Raw genomic sequence first — 17,474 nt, forward strand, 5'->3', positions numbered from 1 at the left:
GACGTGGGAAGATAACCTCCTGGAGCAAAGGAACTGGTAACGTGTGGATAGGGACAGTGAGGGAAAGTTTGTTAATACACGTTATTTCTGTGAATAAGCATATTTTTGTACTGTCTATTATTGTGTTCCGCTGTGTTAATGAAAATGTATAACAGTAAAGATACGTTTGTTAAGATGGAATCTGAGTGTGGAGGTTTTGCTGGGCCAGATCATGGATATGCATGGGCGGCCTTGCCCTCGTCCACTTCACAAGCATATTCATTAGCTCTGCATAGCCCCACCAGTGACTGATAGTTTTCTGTCTATACACAGTGTACACAGAAAGCTGTTAATCAGTGGTGTGATGGGGTTATTCAGAGCTAAGCATTAAAAGAAGTGCTACAGTGGCATGTAAAAGTTAAGGCACCCCTGGTAAAAATTACTTCTATTGTGAACTGTTAATTTTGGTCTCTGTTCTGTTTTGCGTATTGTAGGCGAGATACTTTGTGGCATTTGCTCAGTAAAGGCTTTCTTTTGGCAACTCGTCTATGCAGTCCATTTTTCTTCAAGTGCCACCTTATTGTGCATCTTGAAACAGCAACACCGCTAGTTTTCAGAGAGTCCTGTATTTCAGCTGTTATTTCTGGGTTTTTCTTTGCATCCTGAACAATTTTCCAGGCAGTTGTGGATGACATTTTTGTTAGTCTACCTGACCGTGGTTGTGTTTTTACAGAGCCCCTGATTTTCCATGGCCATACAAGACGCATGAAATAAAGGACACAACTCATGGTATAGTGGAAGAAAAATGGCCTTGAGTTTTATTTTGGGTTACATAAATTAAATAAATAACCAATATTCAATAAATAATCCAATAAATATTAATTAAAACTGAACCAAACGACCAATCCGCCCAGGATATGGGCGATTTTCCCTCAAATAAAAACTCACGACAAAAAAAAAGAAAATCATTCAAAGTGGGAGGGCGGGGAAAAATTTCTTATCTTCACAGGAAAACCGTTAAATATGAAATTAATCCCACAGAGGAGCTTTATATAATGTAAAAAAGACCGCCAAAATACAACCACCAATCACAGCTGGTTAAAACGGCGTCAATAAAAACTAGTAATAACCGGTCCAAACTGCTGCAGAGGCTTCATGGAAAAAGGTTTTACCTTTCAGTGACCCTTCTGTGAGGGAAGAAAAACAAATCAAGTAGTGATGAATAAAATGGAGGTTAACATTACGGCCTGTATGGCCACGAGACCCCCCATTTATCTCATTTCATGTATGAGGGAGGGCTTCCATTTGTTAATCACAGGTTGAACGCTGCTGACTGGCATTATCAATTCCTTGGATATCTTTTTGTATCCCTTTCCTGTTTTATACAGTTCAATTACCTTTTCCCATTGATACGTTGACAATTTTTTTTGCTTTCCCCATGTTTCACAATCCAGAAACATTAGTGGCTGGATGAAAGATAAAAGAGTCTGTCTAGATCCCAGAATCTCACTCAGCTTTTATCCACACACACTGATTACAAGAAAACAGGTCACAGGTGAGGATGTTACCTTTAGTAGCCATTCAAACACATTTGTGTCAACTTCTGTGCATGTTATCAGGCCAAAATCACCATTGTATGTGAACTTTTGATGAGGGTCATTTGGATGCTTTGGGTTGTCATTATGATTTAAAAAGAGAAAACACAGTAGTTTGACAATAAATGGCTTCACCCAACCACTAACCATGAGTGGAGAAAAAGTATTGGTGTTATCATTCTTATTCTTTAAAAAAGGCCAAAGCAGCAAAAAGTTTGCCAGGGTATGTAAACTTTTGAGCACAACTGTATATATACTTAATGATTGGCAAGATATTCTTTTCCTGAAATTCTGTACCCTTTTATCTCCACACATACCTTAGATCATTGTGGCCAAAGAGTTCTATTTTAACCTCATCGGTACACAGGACTTGTTGCCAAAATGCATCAGGTATGTTTAGATGTTCTTCTTTTGCATATTTCTGACTCTGAATTTTATGGTGAAGACGCAGAATAGTTTTTTTTTCTGATATCTCTTCCTTGAATGCCATATTTGTGCAGGTGTTCCTGAACAGTAGAACAATGTATCGCATCTCCAGAGTCGAACAAATTTTTCTGAAAGTGTTATGCAGTTACCCCTGAAGATGAGGATGCCTGGGTCTCGTACCTCTCTGTGCTCCTACAAAATCCTAAGCTGCTCCCCAAAGGGAGGAAAGTAGTAGCAGTGGAAGGGTAAACATAGGCTGGACAGACAGGGGGAAACCAAGACACAGTCAAAGGCAGACACACAGGATTAAATATGGGGGGAAATGGGTGCCCAGTAAAGGGGCAGAAAAGCAACACAAAAAAGCACCAAAAGGGAGGATAGAAGGTATTCACAACAAAGTGCATGCAACAATTTTAAAATAATTAAGCATGACTCTCCAAGCCACTTTCTCCAATGAAGCCAGGAACAAAATGAAGATTCTATTGCTCGCATGGAGTGATGCTCGGCACAGGATTATATAATGGAAGGGTGTGGTTCCAATAAGCAGCACAGCCAATAGACAACGAGGAACTCTAAATCCTTTCCATGCCTCAAAAACCTGTTAACTCATGAAGATATAAAAAGGACTTGTGCTCAGCTAATAGCTATGATCTTCTAATCGCAGATGTACAACAGGTCCCAGCGAGATTGCCGCACATTCATTACAATACCCCCCTTCGTTGAGCGGTATCAGGACCCTCAGGACCAGGTTTATCCAGAGGTGCTATATGGAAGGCATGAATTAATCTACCGGCATTAAATTCAGACCCAGGCACCTATTTTTTCTCCTCCAGACCATAGCCTTTCCAGTGCACCAGGTACTGGAGGGAGTGACAGACATGACATTAGGGTATCTCTGAGTCAAAGTAGCTTAGGTGTTATTTAACCTTTTCCCCATCTATCCCCCATACCCAAATCCTTTTTCCGGATTCTTCCCCAGGTACCTGTTGCGGTGCCCCTTGACGAATAAAAACTTTACACTGAAAATTGGATTAAATGGCCACAGCAGCCTTTTATTAACATTTAACAAAACAATTTAACAATAAAGTCCAAAAGAGGGGGTGTGGTCCTCGAAGCCCCAAAAAACACCTAATCCTAAGTGTCCACAGCCCACCGTGGCCCAGGTCAAGTCTTACCCCCAGCCGCTATGCACCAGCTCGGGGGCAGATGATAACCAACCTGTCCGAACCACTAAGCAATTGACGGGTCCCTTAATTAACCCTTCCATAGGATTGCACAGACCCCGTCCAACCGAAATTCCTTAGGGGAGTCCAGGACCTCGTGAGATCCCACCCCTACCAATCCACCATTTCCATTTCCACCAACTTCGAGGACCTTCCCCCCCACACCACCAACATGAATGTTCTGACCACTCAAACATTCATGTCCCCCACAATTTCAAAGCTGTCTCTATGCCTTCCTGTATGGCCAAGCACCACAATTCCGTGCCCACTGCGTTTAAATGAACGCCGTCCGCTCTCCAATAACTTCCTTCACCGGATTCCAAATCCACATGCCTAACTACCACCGCTGTCATGTTCTCAATGGCAAGAGAACATAGCATCAGCATATATAGGAACTAGCTCTTGGAAGATGGGAACTGAGCTGACCATGAACTAAACCTAACGCACAACTAGCAGTGGCCGGGTAGCATGCCTACGTTGATTCTAGATGCCCAGCACCAGCCGGAGGACTAAATAATGCTAGCAGAGGAAAATATTAGTCCTAGCTCACCTCTAGAGAAATACCCCGAAAGGAGACAGAGGCCCCCCACATGTATTGGCGGTGAATTAAGATGAAATAACAAAACGTAGTATGAAAATAGGTTTAGCAAATTTGAGGTCCACTTACTACATAGCAGAAGACAGAAAGGACACTTTCATGGTCAGCTGAAAACCCTATCAAAACACCATCCAGAAATTACTTTAAAACTCTGGCATTAACTCATAACACCAGAGTGGCAATTCCTGTTCACAAGAGCTTTCCAGACACAGTAACGAAACTACAGCTGTGAACTGGAACAAAAATGCAAAAACAAACATGGACAAGAGTCCAACTTATCTAGTAGTTGTCTAGGAGCAGGAACAAGCACAGAGAGGCTTCTGATAACATTGTTGACCGGCAAGCAACTAACAGAGCAGCAAGGTTATATAGCGACTCCCACATCTTGATGGGAACAGGTGAACAGAGAAGATGAAGACACCAGTTCAATTCCACCAGTAGCCACCGGGGGAGCCCAGAATCCAAATTCACAACAGTACCCCCCCCTCAAGGAGGGGGCACCGAACCCTCACCAGAACCACCAGGGCGATCAGGATGGGCCCTATGAAAGGCACGAACCAGATCAGAGGCATGAACATCAGATGCATTCACCCAAGAATTATCCTCCTGGCCGTATCCCTTCCACTTGACCAGATACTGGAGTCTCCGTCTGGAAACACGAGAGTCTAAGATTTTCTCCACAACGTACTCCAACTCACCCTCAACCAACACCGGAGCAGGAGGCTCAACGGAAGGCACAACCGGTACCTCATACCTGCGCAATAATGACCGATGAAAAACGTTATGAATAGAAAAGGATGCAGGGAGGTCCAAACGGAAGGAAACAGGGTTAAGAATCTCCAATATCTTATACGGGCCGATGAACCGAGGCTTAAACTTAGGAGAAGAGACCCTCATAGGGACAAAACGAGAAGACAACCACACCAAATCCCCAACACAAAGCCGAGGACCAACACGACGGTGGCGGTTGGCAAAAAGCTGAGTCTTCTCCTGGGACAACCTCAAATTGTCCACCACCTGCCCCCAGATCTGATGCAATCTCTCCACCACAGCATCCACTCCAGGACAATCCGAAGATTCCACCTGACCAGAGGAAAATCGAGGATGAAACCCCGAATTACAGAAAAACGGGGACACCAAAGTGGCAGAGCTGGCCCGATTATTGAGAGCGAACTCCGCCAATGGCAAAAAAGCAACCCAATCATCCTGGTCAGCAGACACAAAACACCTCAGATATGTCTCCAGGGTCTGATTAATCCGCTCGGTCTGGCCATTCGTCTGAGGATGGAAAGCGGACGAAAAAGATAAATCTATGCCCATCCTAGCACAGAATGCCCGCCAAAATCTAGACACGAATTGAGTCCCTCTGTCAGAAACGATATTCTCAGGAATACCATGCAAACGAACAACATTTTGAAAAAACAGAGGAACCAACTCGGAAGAAGAAGGCAACTTGGGCAGAGGAACCAAATGGACCATCTTAGAGAAACGGTCACACACCACCCAGATGACAGACATCTTCTGAGAAACAGGCAGATCTGAAATAAAATCCATCGAGATGTGCGTCCAAGGCCTCTTAGGAATAGGCAAGGGCAACAATAATCCACTAGCCCGAGAACAACAAGGCTTGGCCCGAGCACAAACGTCACAAGACTGCACAAAGCCTCGCACATCTCGTGACAGGGAAGGCCACCAGAAGGACCTTGCCACCAAATCCCTGGTACCAAAAATGCCAGGATGACCTGCCAACGCAGAAGAATGAACCTCAGAGATTACTCTACTGGTCCAATCATCAGGAACAAACAGTTTATCAGGTGGGCAACGATCAGGTCTATCCGCCTGAAACTCCTGCAAGGCCCGCCGCAGGTCTGGAGAAACGGCTGACAATACCACTCCATCCTTAAGGATACCTGTGGGCTCAGAGTTACCAGGCGAGTCAGGCTCAAAACTCCTAGAAAGGGCATCCGCCTTAACATTCTTAGAACCTGGTAGGTATGACACCACAAAATTAAACCGAGAGAAAAATAATGACCAGCGCGCCTGTCTAGGATTCAGGCGCCTGGCGGTCTCAAGATAAATCAAATTTTTGTGGTCAGTCAATACCACCACCTGATGTCTGGCCCCCTCAAGCCAATGGCGCCACTCCTCAAAAGCCCACTTCATGGCCAAAAGCTCCCGATTCCCAACATCATAATTCCGCTCAGCGGGCGAAAATTTACGGGAAAAGAAGGCACAAGGCCTCATCACGGAGCAGTCAGAACTTTTCTGCGACAACACTGCCCCAGCTCCGATCTCAGAAGCGTCGACCTCAACCTGAAAAGGTAGAGCAACATCAGGCTGACGCAACACAGGGGCAGAGGAAAAACGGCGCTTAAGCTCCCGAAAGGCCTCCACAGCATCAGGGGACCAATCAGCAACATCAGCACCCTTCTTAGTCAAATCGGTCAATGGCTTAGCAATATCCGAAAAACCAGCAATAAATCGACGATAAAAGTTAGCAAAGCCCAAAAATTTCTGAAGACTCTTAAGAGAAGAGGGCTGCGTCCAATCACAAATAGCTTGAACCTTGACAGGATCCATTTCAATGGAAGAGGGGGAAAAAATATATCCCAAAAAGGAAATCCTCTGTACCCCAAAAACACACTTAGAACCCTTCACACACAAAGAATTAGACCGCAAAACCTGAAAAACCCTCCTGACTTGCTGGACATGAGAGTCCCAGTCATCCGAAAAAATCAGAATATCATCCAGATACACAATCATAAATTTATCCAAATAATCGCGAAAAATATCATGCATAAAGGACTGGAAAACTGACGGAGCATTTGAAAGACCAAAAGGCATCACTAAATACTCAAAGTGGCCCTCGGGCGTATTAAATGCGGTTTTCCACTCATCCCCCTGCCTGATTCGCACCAAATTATACGCCCCACGAAGGTCAATCTTAGAGAACCACTTGGCCCCCTTTATGCGAGCAAACAAATCAGTCAGCAACGGCAATGGGTATTGATATTTAACAGTGATTTTATTCAAAAGCCGATAATCAATACATGGTCTCAAAGAGCCGTCTTTTTTTGACACAAAGAAAAAACCGGCTCCTAAGGGAGATGACGATGGACGAATATGTCCCTTTTCCAAGGACTCCTTTATATATTCTCGCATAGCAGCATGTTCAGGCACAGACAGATTAAATAAACGACCCTTTGGGTATTTACTACCCGGGATTAAATCTATGGCACAATCGCACTCTCGGTGCGGAGGTAACGAACCAAGCTTGGATTCTTCAAAGACGTCACGATAGTCAGACAGGAACTCAGGAATTTCAGAGGGAATAGATGATGAAATGGAAACCACAGGTACATCCCCATGAGCCCCCCTACATCCCCAGCTCAACACAGACATAGCTCTCCAGTCGAGGACTGGGTTGTGAGATTGCAGCCAAGGCAATCCTAGCACCAAATCATCATGTAGATTATACAGCACCAGAAAGCGAATAATCTCCTGGTGATCCGGATTAATACGCATAGTTACTTGTGTCCAGTATTGTGGTTTATTATTAGCCAATGGGGTGGAGTCAATCCCCTTCAGAGGAATAGGAGTCTCCAAAGGCTCTAAATCATACCCACAGCGTTTGGCAAAGGACCAATCCATAAGACTCAAAGCGGCGCCAGAGTCGACATAGGCGTCCGTGGTAATAGATGACAAAGAGCAAATCAGGGTCACAGATAGAATAAACTTAGACGGTGAGGTGCAAATGGAAACAGATTTACCAAGCTTTTTAGTGCGTTTAGAGCATGCTGATATAACATGAGTAGAATCACCACAATAGAAACACAACCCATTTTTCCGTCTAAAATTCTGCCGCTCGCTTCGGGACAGAATTCTATCACACTGCATACTCTCTGGCGACTTCTCAGTGGACACCGCCAGATGGTGCACTGGTTTGCGCTCCCGCAAATGCCTATCGATCTGAATAGCCATTGTCATGGACTCATTCAGACCCGCAGGCACAGGGAACCCCACCATAACATCCTTAATGGCATCAGAGAGACCCTCTCTGAAAGTCGCCGCCAGGGCGCACTCATTCCACTGAGTAAGCACAGACCATTTACGGAATCTTTGGCAGTAAATTTCCGCTTCATCTTGCCCCTGAGATAGGGACATCAAAGTTTTTTCTGCCTGAAGCTCCAAATGAGGTTCGTCATAAAGCAACCCCAAGGCCAGAAAAAACGCATCCACATTGAGCAACGCAGGATCCCCTGGTGTCAATGAAAAAGCCCAGTCTTGAGGGTCGCCCCGGAGCAAGGAAATCACAATCCTGACCTGCTGTGCAGGGTCTCCGGCAGAGCGAGATTTCAGGGACAAAAATAATTTGCAATTATTTCGAAAATTCTGAAACCCAGATCTATTCCCCGAGAAAAATTCCGGCAAAGGAATTCTCGGCTCAGATACAGGTGCATGACAAACAAATGCGCCAATCCTGAACGAATTACCATTATACTCCACAGCTGGTAATCCCCCGTTTTCCAAACAACGTCTGAAAACCGCTATAAATTGGAACCTGGACAAAAAGGATCCGTCAGCGTGAACCAACAGCAGTTCACTTTATGACCCCCCGTGTTGCATAAAATTCCTCAAAAAACACACCGGACACAAAGGAGAACCACGAACTTCGAACAGTACCACTTTACAACCTCTCCTGTTCACGTCTGTTTTTGAAGAGCGAAGGAATACCACTACCCTATCGTCACAGACGTCCACGTCCTCCCTCAATAAGCCTCCCCTTTGAAACCTGGATGGACTAATGAGCTCCCCTAAACGGAAAGCGCCAAAAAACGCCAATGAAAACGCGGCCTTAAACAAATCAATTTCCCATGCAGAAGAGCAAATGACCGATAGGTTACCTCCAATCACCAGTAATACTTCATATGAAACAGGCCGCCTGCCGTCTACTGACTTCCTCCCTCTTTTCATACCTCTTACCACTTGCTGCACCAAAAATGATTTAGTTTCATCTGTCACTCCTCTAACTTTAAAGCCGAATGATAACCCCGCCAAAAACTTACTCAGTTTCGACATTGACCAACCCGACTCCCAACCATGACCCAACAACGACAACAATTTACTCTCATCCTCAATATCAGTGCTTATTGATGCCCTCCAGGCCTCCCAGATATTCCAAGCTTGGCTGTACTGCCTCCAAGACCTGTCTGTAAGTGACCTAGAAAAAAGATGCCTCACGGCCCGCAGGGCAGGTTCCATAATTCCGCTGGACACTCCGTGCCCAGGGAGTTCGACTCCAAATGCCGCTCCCACTGTGATCAAAAAAGAGAATCAGCAATCGAGTTAGAAAAGCCAAAACCCACTTCCGCTACAATCCATAAGTTAAATTTGAGACCCACGAACACCAAGTGCTGTAACACTCTCACGACTGCAGGTGATGCCGCCGAGAGAGTATTTATTGCCAACACTGCACCAGCATGTTCGCAAAGAAAACGGATTTTTCTGTTTTGGACCATTTTCACTTACCGCGCCAGCGCAACAACTCTGGGGAATAACTCAAGCAGAATGCGGTTCGACAACGAACCTGAATCACTCCATGACTGAGGCCACCTTGTCACCAACAAGTCGCTGTCAAAATACAAACCGAAGCCAAGGCTTTCATCAAGCTTAATGAACAAACCCAAAACGTCAGCATCCACGATTGGGCGGATCCAAATGGAACGGCCATTATAATTCTCCAAAAACCGCTCCCACACTTTCAAATCATCTCTCATCTCTTTCTGCAATCTGATGAAATGCAAAGGGGATTTAACCCCCGCTGTCGCCAATGATAATCGCCGACAAAAAACACGGCCCATCGGCAAAATCCTGCACGCAAAATTTAGCTTGCCTAACAATGACTGTACCTCCCTCAGAGTTAATTTACGTGCCCTCGCTGCTCTCCCTACCTCCGTCTTCAAAGCCGTCACTTTGTCTTCTGGCAATCTGCACTCCATAGCCATTGTGTCAATCTTGATCCCTAAAAAACTGAGTGAAACAACCGGCCCAACTGTCTTGTCGGCCGCTAACGGAATCCCGAATTTCTCAGACATTCTTTCCATGGTATGCAGTAAATTTGAACAATCAGCTGCCTGTGCTGGACCAATAAATAAAAAGTCGTCGAGATAATGGATACAGGAGTTCAAACAGGAAACATCTTTAACCACCCATTCTAAAAACGTACTAAAAGTTTCAAAATAGGCACAGGAAATCGAACACCCCATAGGAAGACAACTGTCCACAAAAAATCCCTTATCCCAAAAACAACCTAACAAATGCATGCTCTTTGGGTGAACTGGAAACAAACGAAATGCTGATTCAATATCTGTTTTAGCTAGTAGTGCACCTTTACCGCATATTCTAACCCAGTCTACAGCTGCATCGAATGACGTATATAAAACCGAACACAACTGAGGATCAATCCCGTCATTTACTGATGAGCCTTTTGGGAATGATAAATGATGAATAAGTCTAAATTTATTGGGCTCTTTTTTGGGAACCACCCCAAGTGGAGAAACCCTCAGGTTGCTGAAGGGGACCGATTCAAAAGGGCCTGCAATCCTGCCCAAGGTAACCTCCTTTTTTAACTTTTCCGAGACCACATCCGGAAATTGTAAAGCCGATTTTAAATTCTTTTTTGATAACTTAGCTTCTTGTTCAACAAATGGGATCCTAAAGCCTTCCTTAAAACCATCTCTCAACAACAACGCCGCCAGCACATCAGGGTACCTATTTAGATAAGCTTCCATCCTTTCCAGACGAACCGGGGTCACCCCTTTTTTCAATTGTGTCACTTCCCTTCTGCCTGCCTCCCCGGGAACATTTTGAGGCCCCATGCGGTCCCTCACAAGATGAGCATTCGTGCCTAAACTTACATTTTCCCCCGAATCTACAATTCCCCTCATTAAATGAGAAACACAGTCCTTTTTGCATAGCCACTGAGTGTCCTGACTGTCCTGAACCACCAGTGCCCCCTTGAAAAGGCTGACCTGACCTGGAAGGAATCATCACCTTCATCCACAATGCAATATCCTTGTGGTCCCATCTAATACTAGGTCACACCGCTTTACGCTGACGAAACTGTTCGTCGTATCTTAGCCAGCCTTGTCCGCCATACACCCTATACGCCTCACCTATTGCGTCCATATAACAAGACAGGCCTGAACAATTTTCTGGCGCCTTCTCCCCTATTACACTTGCCAAAATGGCAAACGCTTGCAACCAATTTGAGAAAGTTCTAGGGATTAACCGGTACCTCCTCCTTTCCTCATCTTCTTTTTTAGTATCCTCCCTCCTAACCCTATCCAAATTGAAACGCTCCAACGGCAAAAGAGAAAAAATCTCTATATAGTCTCCTTTCCATATTTTTTCTCTCACCTCGCTTTTTAAGTGAGACCCCAATGGGCCTTCAAAACATACGTACGCTTCACCTTTTGCCGCGTCATCCAAGCGTACCGTATCATCCTTCTCCTTTTCGACACCCTCCCTTGTAGTAAGACTAGTACTAGCCAAGTCATCCATAACTGGGCTGCCTCCAGATGCCCCGCTGTTGTGAACTCTATTTTTAGGCTCCCTCTAGTGGTCACAAGCGGTACTGTGTAGTGTTGTCTTCTGCAGGTTGGCTGCATCAGCTGGTTCGTTATCCTTGGTTCATTTTCTATTTAACTCACCTGGATACTCAGTTCCTTGCCTGCTATCAATGTATTCAGTGCTCTTCAGATTCCTTGTGATTACCTTGCTCCCAGCCTCTCCAAGACAAGCTAAGTTTTTGTCCGTTCATTTTTTGATTATCAGCATTCATCATGTTTCTTGTCCAGCTTGCTAAGATGTGATCTCCTCGCTTGCTGGTTGCTCTAGGGGACTGAGTTTCTCCCCCCACACCGTTAGTTGGTGCGGGGGTTCTTGAAATCTCAGTGTGGATATTTTGTTAGGGTTTTTTACTGACCGCAAAGACCCCTTACTATTTTCTGCTATCTAGTATTAGTGGGCCTCATTTGCTGAATCTGTTTTCACCCCTGTGTATGTGCCTTCCTCTTACCTCACCGTTATTATTTGTTGGGGGCTTCTATATTTTTGGGGATTATTTCTCTGGAGGCAAGAGAGGTCTTTCTTTCTCTCTAGGGGTAGTTAGTTCCTCAGGCTGGCTCGAGACGTCTAGGATTTTTTAGGCACGTTCACCGGCTACTTCTAGTGTGTTTGGATAGGTTCAGATTTGCGGTCAGTCCAGTTTGCCACCTCCCTAGAGCTTGTCCTATGTTTGTTACTTGCTGGAGTAATTCGTGATCCTCAACCACTAAGGATCATAACACCCCGCCCCCCCATCACCGACTGATTACTACTAGCATCAGCAACCTCAGTACCAGAAATTCCCCCATTGTCAGCGGAACTTCTAGCGCCTAACACAGAGTTTCCAATCCCTAACCACGCAGCTGCTGGAGATGTTCCTCTCACACCTCCCCCAGACCCCAATAAAAAAGCTAAATCCCTAAGTCCATGCAACAATACCCCCAAACCCCCGCTCACCCCCGCAGCCAACAACTCCCGCCCGTACCCTCAAAAACCGGTAAGCAGGGATTAAAAGGAAAAAGATGCTCATTCTCACCTGGCTGCCTGGGTGCTGTGACCCCACCAGCCGTAGGTCCTGTATCCGGTTGGGAACAACCTGGATCAATCGTGGAGAGATATTCTGCTCCTACTGTAGCTACTGGGTCGACCTGTAAGCCCGACTGCCGGAAACTGTCAGCTGGTGCTGTAGCTGCCGGGCCAGGGACCCATGAGGCTGATGCTGCACTGGTTGTGACTCCTGCCATGCTGTGACCTGCCACACTTGAGCTTAGCTGCGCTAGTGCAGTATGTCCGGAGTCGATGCCTGAGGCTGCCGAACGCTGCCCACCTTCAGGGGAGTTCAAGGGAACCGACCCCCACCTCGTCCTGCGTTGCTTATCTGCCTGCCACGTGGCGCCATCACTGACTGCGCGCTGCTGCCTGGGCCAGCCGACTGCCGCCCGCTCTGTCTCCCACGCTGAGGGGTTGCAAGGTAAGGCCCCCACCTCATATTCTCCCGCTCTCGTCCATGATGAGCAGGCCTCGCTGCCGCGCCAGCGCCCGCCGGCCTTGGTCCCGACTCCTGCTGAGACGCACTCACCGCCATGAGGGAAGCGGATGCTTCCCCCTGCTGCAGGTCCCGCCGACTGGTCGGATTCCTCCCGATTATCTGACGAGGCGCGGGCTGCCTGCGGCCAGCGTCAGATACCGGAGGGTACCTGGAGGGGCTCCTTACACGGCGCCGGACCCTGGGGGTGGCTTCTGGGCTAAGGCGCGCCAGAGGCCTGGATCTCCGTGGCCGTCTGCCCTCAGATGGAGCTTGCGAGCCTCCTGCCGTCGCCCCCTGCAATAAGCTGCTGATGGAAGTCTGCAGCCACGCCGTTCCCTGGGTGCCCGCAGCCTCTCTCAAGCTTTGCAACAGGGCTTCTACCTCCATATCTGCCATCAAACACCCGGAGCTTTCTCTAACTGGTGGGTACCCGACTGTTTGACCCACTAATATGGCTACCCCCTATTTAACATCCCGCCTTTTTTGAATCCCTCTAACCCCTCCCAATCAGTGACCTCATTGCCCCAGCATTCCCCATTAACCCTTTATTCACTTTTTAAACGGAACGCTCCATATTATCCCACATTTCCCTGTCATGCCGGCCTCTCCTTAAAGGGCCGTTGGCCCCAGTACGGCCTCACTAGACAAGAGTCGCCAATTCTAGAAACCTGAAATTCCAAATTGCCATTTACTATAACCAGATGCAGCGGTAAAGGTACTTGCTCAGATGACGCTATATATTTCTTGAAGGAACAGATGAATGACCTCGGGGAGACCAAAACATCCAACACTGCGGAGACACCATCACGTGTTTCTCAACGCAGTGATCCAGAACACTGCCCCCATCCCTTATGGGAAATATGCAAATGCATGTAAAGTAAGCTGCGGAGACACCATCACGTGTTTCTCAACGCAAGCAATGAATAGCCAGGCCTTTCTCCGGGAAGGAACAACCACGGGAAGGGCAGCATCCAATAAAGGAGAATATCCAATAAAGGAAGACCACCTATGCCAAGCATGGTATCCATCCACAAACAGCTGTTTCGGGGTTTTTGCCCCTCATCAGTGTGGAGTAGGAAACTGGCTATTAGGAGCAGTGCCTGGTGAATGGTGAATTCCCCATTAACCCTTTATTCACTTTTTAAACGGAACGCTCCATATTATCCCACGTTTCCCTGTCATGCCGGCCTCTCCTAAAAGGGCCGTTGGCCCCAGTACGGCCTCACTAGACAAGAGTCGACAATTCTAGAAACCTGAAATTCCAAATTGCCATTTACTATAACCAGAGGCAGCGGTAAAGGTACTTGCTCAGATGACGCTATATATTTCTTGAGCAATTACTTTTGCAAAAGATTGTGGATCTTAAGCGTTAGTGGCAACTCAAAACGAAAAGCCACCATATTAATGACAGCAATTATCTTATACGGATCAATGAACCTGGAACAAGGTTTCCAGGAAGGAACCTTTAACTTAATTTTTCTGGTGGAGAACCACACATAGTCAATCACAAAAAGGTGAGGACCTGGCATACATTTTTTTATCAGCCATGCTTTAGTATCTATCCTCCATCACCTTCAAGTTTTTCTGTACACCTTGCCACACGGAAGAGAGCAACAAAGAGAAACATTACTCCGCAGGAACTCCCAAAGCTTCATCTCTATTGAAAGTATGGAACTGCGGGTGAAACACATATGCATCAAGGAACGGTGAATTACCAGTAGACTCATGGTGACGATTGTTAAACACAAACTCAGCCAAGGGTAGGTATGATGACCAATCCTCCTGGTTCTCAGAAATGAAATACCTATAGTAATTCTGTAGGCTTTGGTTCATATGCCCACCATCGAAACCTTCAAAAAGAATCTGAAGACCCACCTCTTCCGACAAGCCTACAACCTGCAGTAACCACCGATCGACCAAACCGCTGCATGACCAGCTCTACCCTCACCTACTGTATTCTCACCCATCCCTTGTAGATTGTGAGCCTTCGCGGGCAGGGTCCTCTCTCCTACTGTACCAGTTATGACTTGTATTGTTCAAGATTATTGTACTTGTTATTATGTATACCCCTCCTCACTTGTAAAGCGCCATGGAATAAATGGCGCTATAACAATAAATAATAATAATAATAATAATAATAATATGTTCAGTCTGACTATTCGATTGAGGATGAAACATCATTGAAAAAGGTAGATGCATTCCTAGGGGAGAACAAAAAGTATCCAAAATTTAGACACAAACCGATCTGACATCACATCGGAGGGAACCCCGTGAAGCCTCAAAATCTCACTGCTAAATAACTGATACAACATATTAGCATTCGGTGGAGCCGGTAAAGGAACAAAATGTGTCATTTTGTTAAACCTATCAACCACCACTAGAATGACTGGTTTACCTGCGAATGGCAGAAGGCTGATAATGAAATCCATGGATAGATGAGCCCATGGTCTGTTAGGTATAGATAAAAGTAGTAGAGACCTGGACGGACGAGTTTGTGAGGTCTTTGAGAGCGCACAAGTATTGCAGGTCGACACAAAATCAACAACATCTTGACCCAGCCAAGCCACCAGAGATGAGAGACAAGATCCATAGTAGCCTTGCTACTGGGTGACCTGCGAGAACCAAATGATGATGTTCTACTAAAATTTTTAAATTTAAATGTAATGGCACAAATAATTTCCTTAAAGGACAGGAAGCAGGAGCGTGCCCCTGAGCATTCAATACCTCACCCTAAGATCTGAACATATGGCAGAAATAACCACTCCCTCCTGAAGGATAGGAACAGAGTCCTCAGTACTACCTCCCTCAGGGAAACTCCGGGACAAGGCATCAGCTTCCATATTTTTAACCTCAGGATGATAAGTGACATAGAAATTAAACTTGGTAAAAAATAAAGACCTCCTAGCTTGTCTCGGAGTGAGACATTTCGCAGATTCTAAATACAACAAATTTTTATGGTCAGTAATCACCACGGCATGGTGAATTTCCCCCTTCAGAAAATGATGCCACTCCCTAAAGGCCAACTTAATGGCCAAAAGTTCTCTATTGCCTATGTCGTAATTTCTTTTGACAGTTTCTTTGAGAAGGATATGCACTGGTGCCACTTCCCAGGAGATGATCCCTTTGATAAAATGGCCCAATCCCCGACCTCAGACACGTCCATCTCCACAATTAACTGCTTTGAAATATCAGGCCGAATGAGTACTTATGCTGAGGGAATCGTTCTTTTACAGAATAAAATGCTTGACGCGCAGGGTTAGACCAATCAGAGAAATCTATACCCTTTTTGGTCATGTCTGTGAGTGATTTGACAATGGAGGAGAAATGCAGGATAAACTTACAATAATAATTAAATAACCCTATTAGCTTTAAGATTTTCTGTAATGTCTCCCTTCCCAGGGTCCATTCGGAAACACAAAGCCAACATCAGGTAAGGCTAGTTTCACATTTGCGTTTAAAAAGGCAGCGTTTAAAACGCAAACGCAGGTGGTGAAAAAAACGCATGTAAACGCGTGCAAACGCTGCGTTTTTTTAGACGCATGCGTTTTCTCATGCGGTAAAAAAAACGAGGCGTTTTGACGCGTTTACATGCGTTTTTTCCTGCGTTTGCATTTTTGAAACGCATGCTGAGAAGTGTTGACAGCTGTCAATCATCAAAATCATCTAGAAAACCCACTATAAATAGAAATAGCTAGGGTTAGGGTTAGGGTTAGGGTTAGGGGTAGGGTTAGGGTTAGGGTTAGGGTTAGGGTTTGGATCCCTTTATCACCTGGATGGTGGGGGGTGGCTTATCAGTGTGTATTCTTGTTTTTTTCTATCGAAACGCATACGTTTAAAGTGCAACCAAACGCATGTGCTTTAAAACGCATGCGTTTACATAGCCAGCAATACGTTTTTTTGCCTCAAAAAAACGAATGCGTTTTTTTGCGGCAAAAAAAAGCCTCTAGAAATTACTACATGTTGCATTTCTGCAACCAAACGCAAGCATAGGAACGACGCATGTGCAGCGCCCCAGAGTCCTGGTCGTTGCAGTACTGTTGCTCCGCCGCTAAGGGGGGCTATGGTACGTCTGATGGCACTGTAGGAGTTCATCTGACCAGGTATCACATACACCAATACATTTCACAGTCGGGCCTCCAGGGGGAGCTAAGGGTACTATTCATTAGGCCACTCCTCACATACTGGTAAAACTGGGGGTCAGGCAGGAAGTTAGAGAGAACGCTGACTGGGTTGGAACCAGGCAACACCTTGTGGCAGAGGGTGTTGCAGGGGAAGATTCGGTAGGGTCCCTGTCAGGGGTGGGATCCTGACAGAGGCCTGGCAAACAGAGAGAAAGCTACGAGACCGCGCCTGCACTTCATAGCGGCGGTGCCCTAAGAAAGGACAAGAAGCGAGATTTATTGTGCTGAGTGAGAAACGAGATCAAAGCAAGAAGGAGAATACCAGTAGGAGTCGTGCTGTAAGATCGAGGCAACATCCTACTGAGGCGTAAACAACCGGCGGCCGGAACGCCGAGG

The 17,474-nt window shown here is 46.0% G+C and overlaps 1 long non-coding RNA gene across 1 annotated transcript in view; it reads left to right on the forward strand.

The window, feature by feature from the left end:
- Positions 1-17,474, forward strand: part of LOC143781059 (uncharacterized) — a 49,925-nt gene that overhangs the window by 25,059 nt on the left and 7,392 nt on the right. Inside the window, exon 3 of the long non-coding RNA XR_013216523.1 lies at positions 1,897-1,964. This is a non-coding gene — a long non-coding RNA (uncharacterized LOC143781059). The remainder of the gene's footprint in view (positions 1-1,896; positions 1,965-17,474) is intronic.

The sequence above is a fragment of the Ranitomeya variabilis genome, chromosome 6 (genome assembly GCF_051348905.1).
Source record: "Ranitomeya variabilis isolate aRanVar5 chromosome 6, aRanVar5.hap1, whole genome shotgun sequence".
NCBI classification, from domain to species: domain Eukaryota; kingdom Metazoa; phylum Chordata; class Amphibia; order Anura; family Dendrobatidae; genus Ranitomeya; species Ranitomeya variabilis.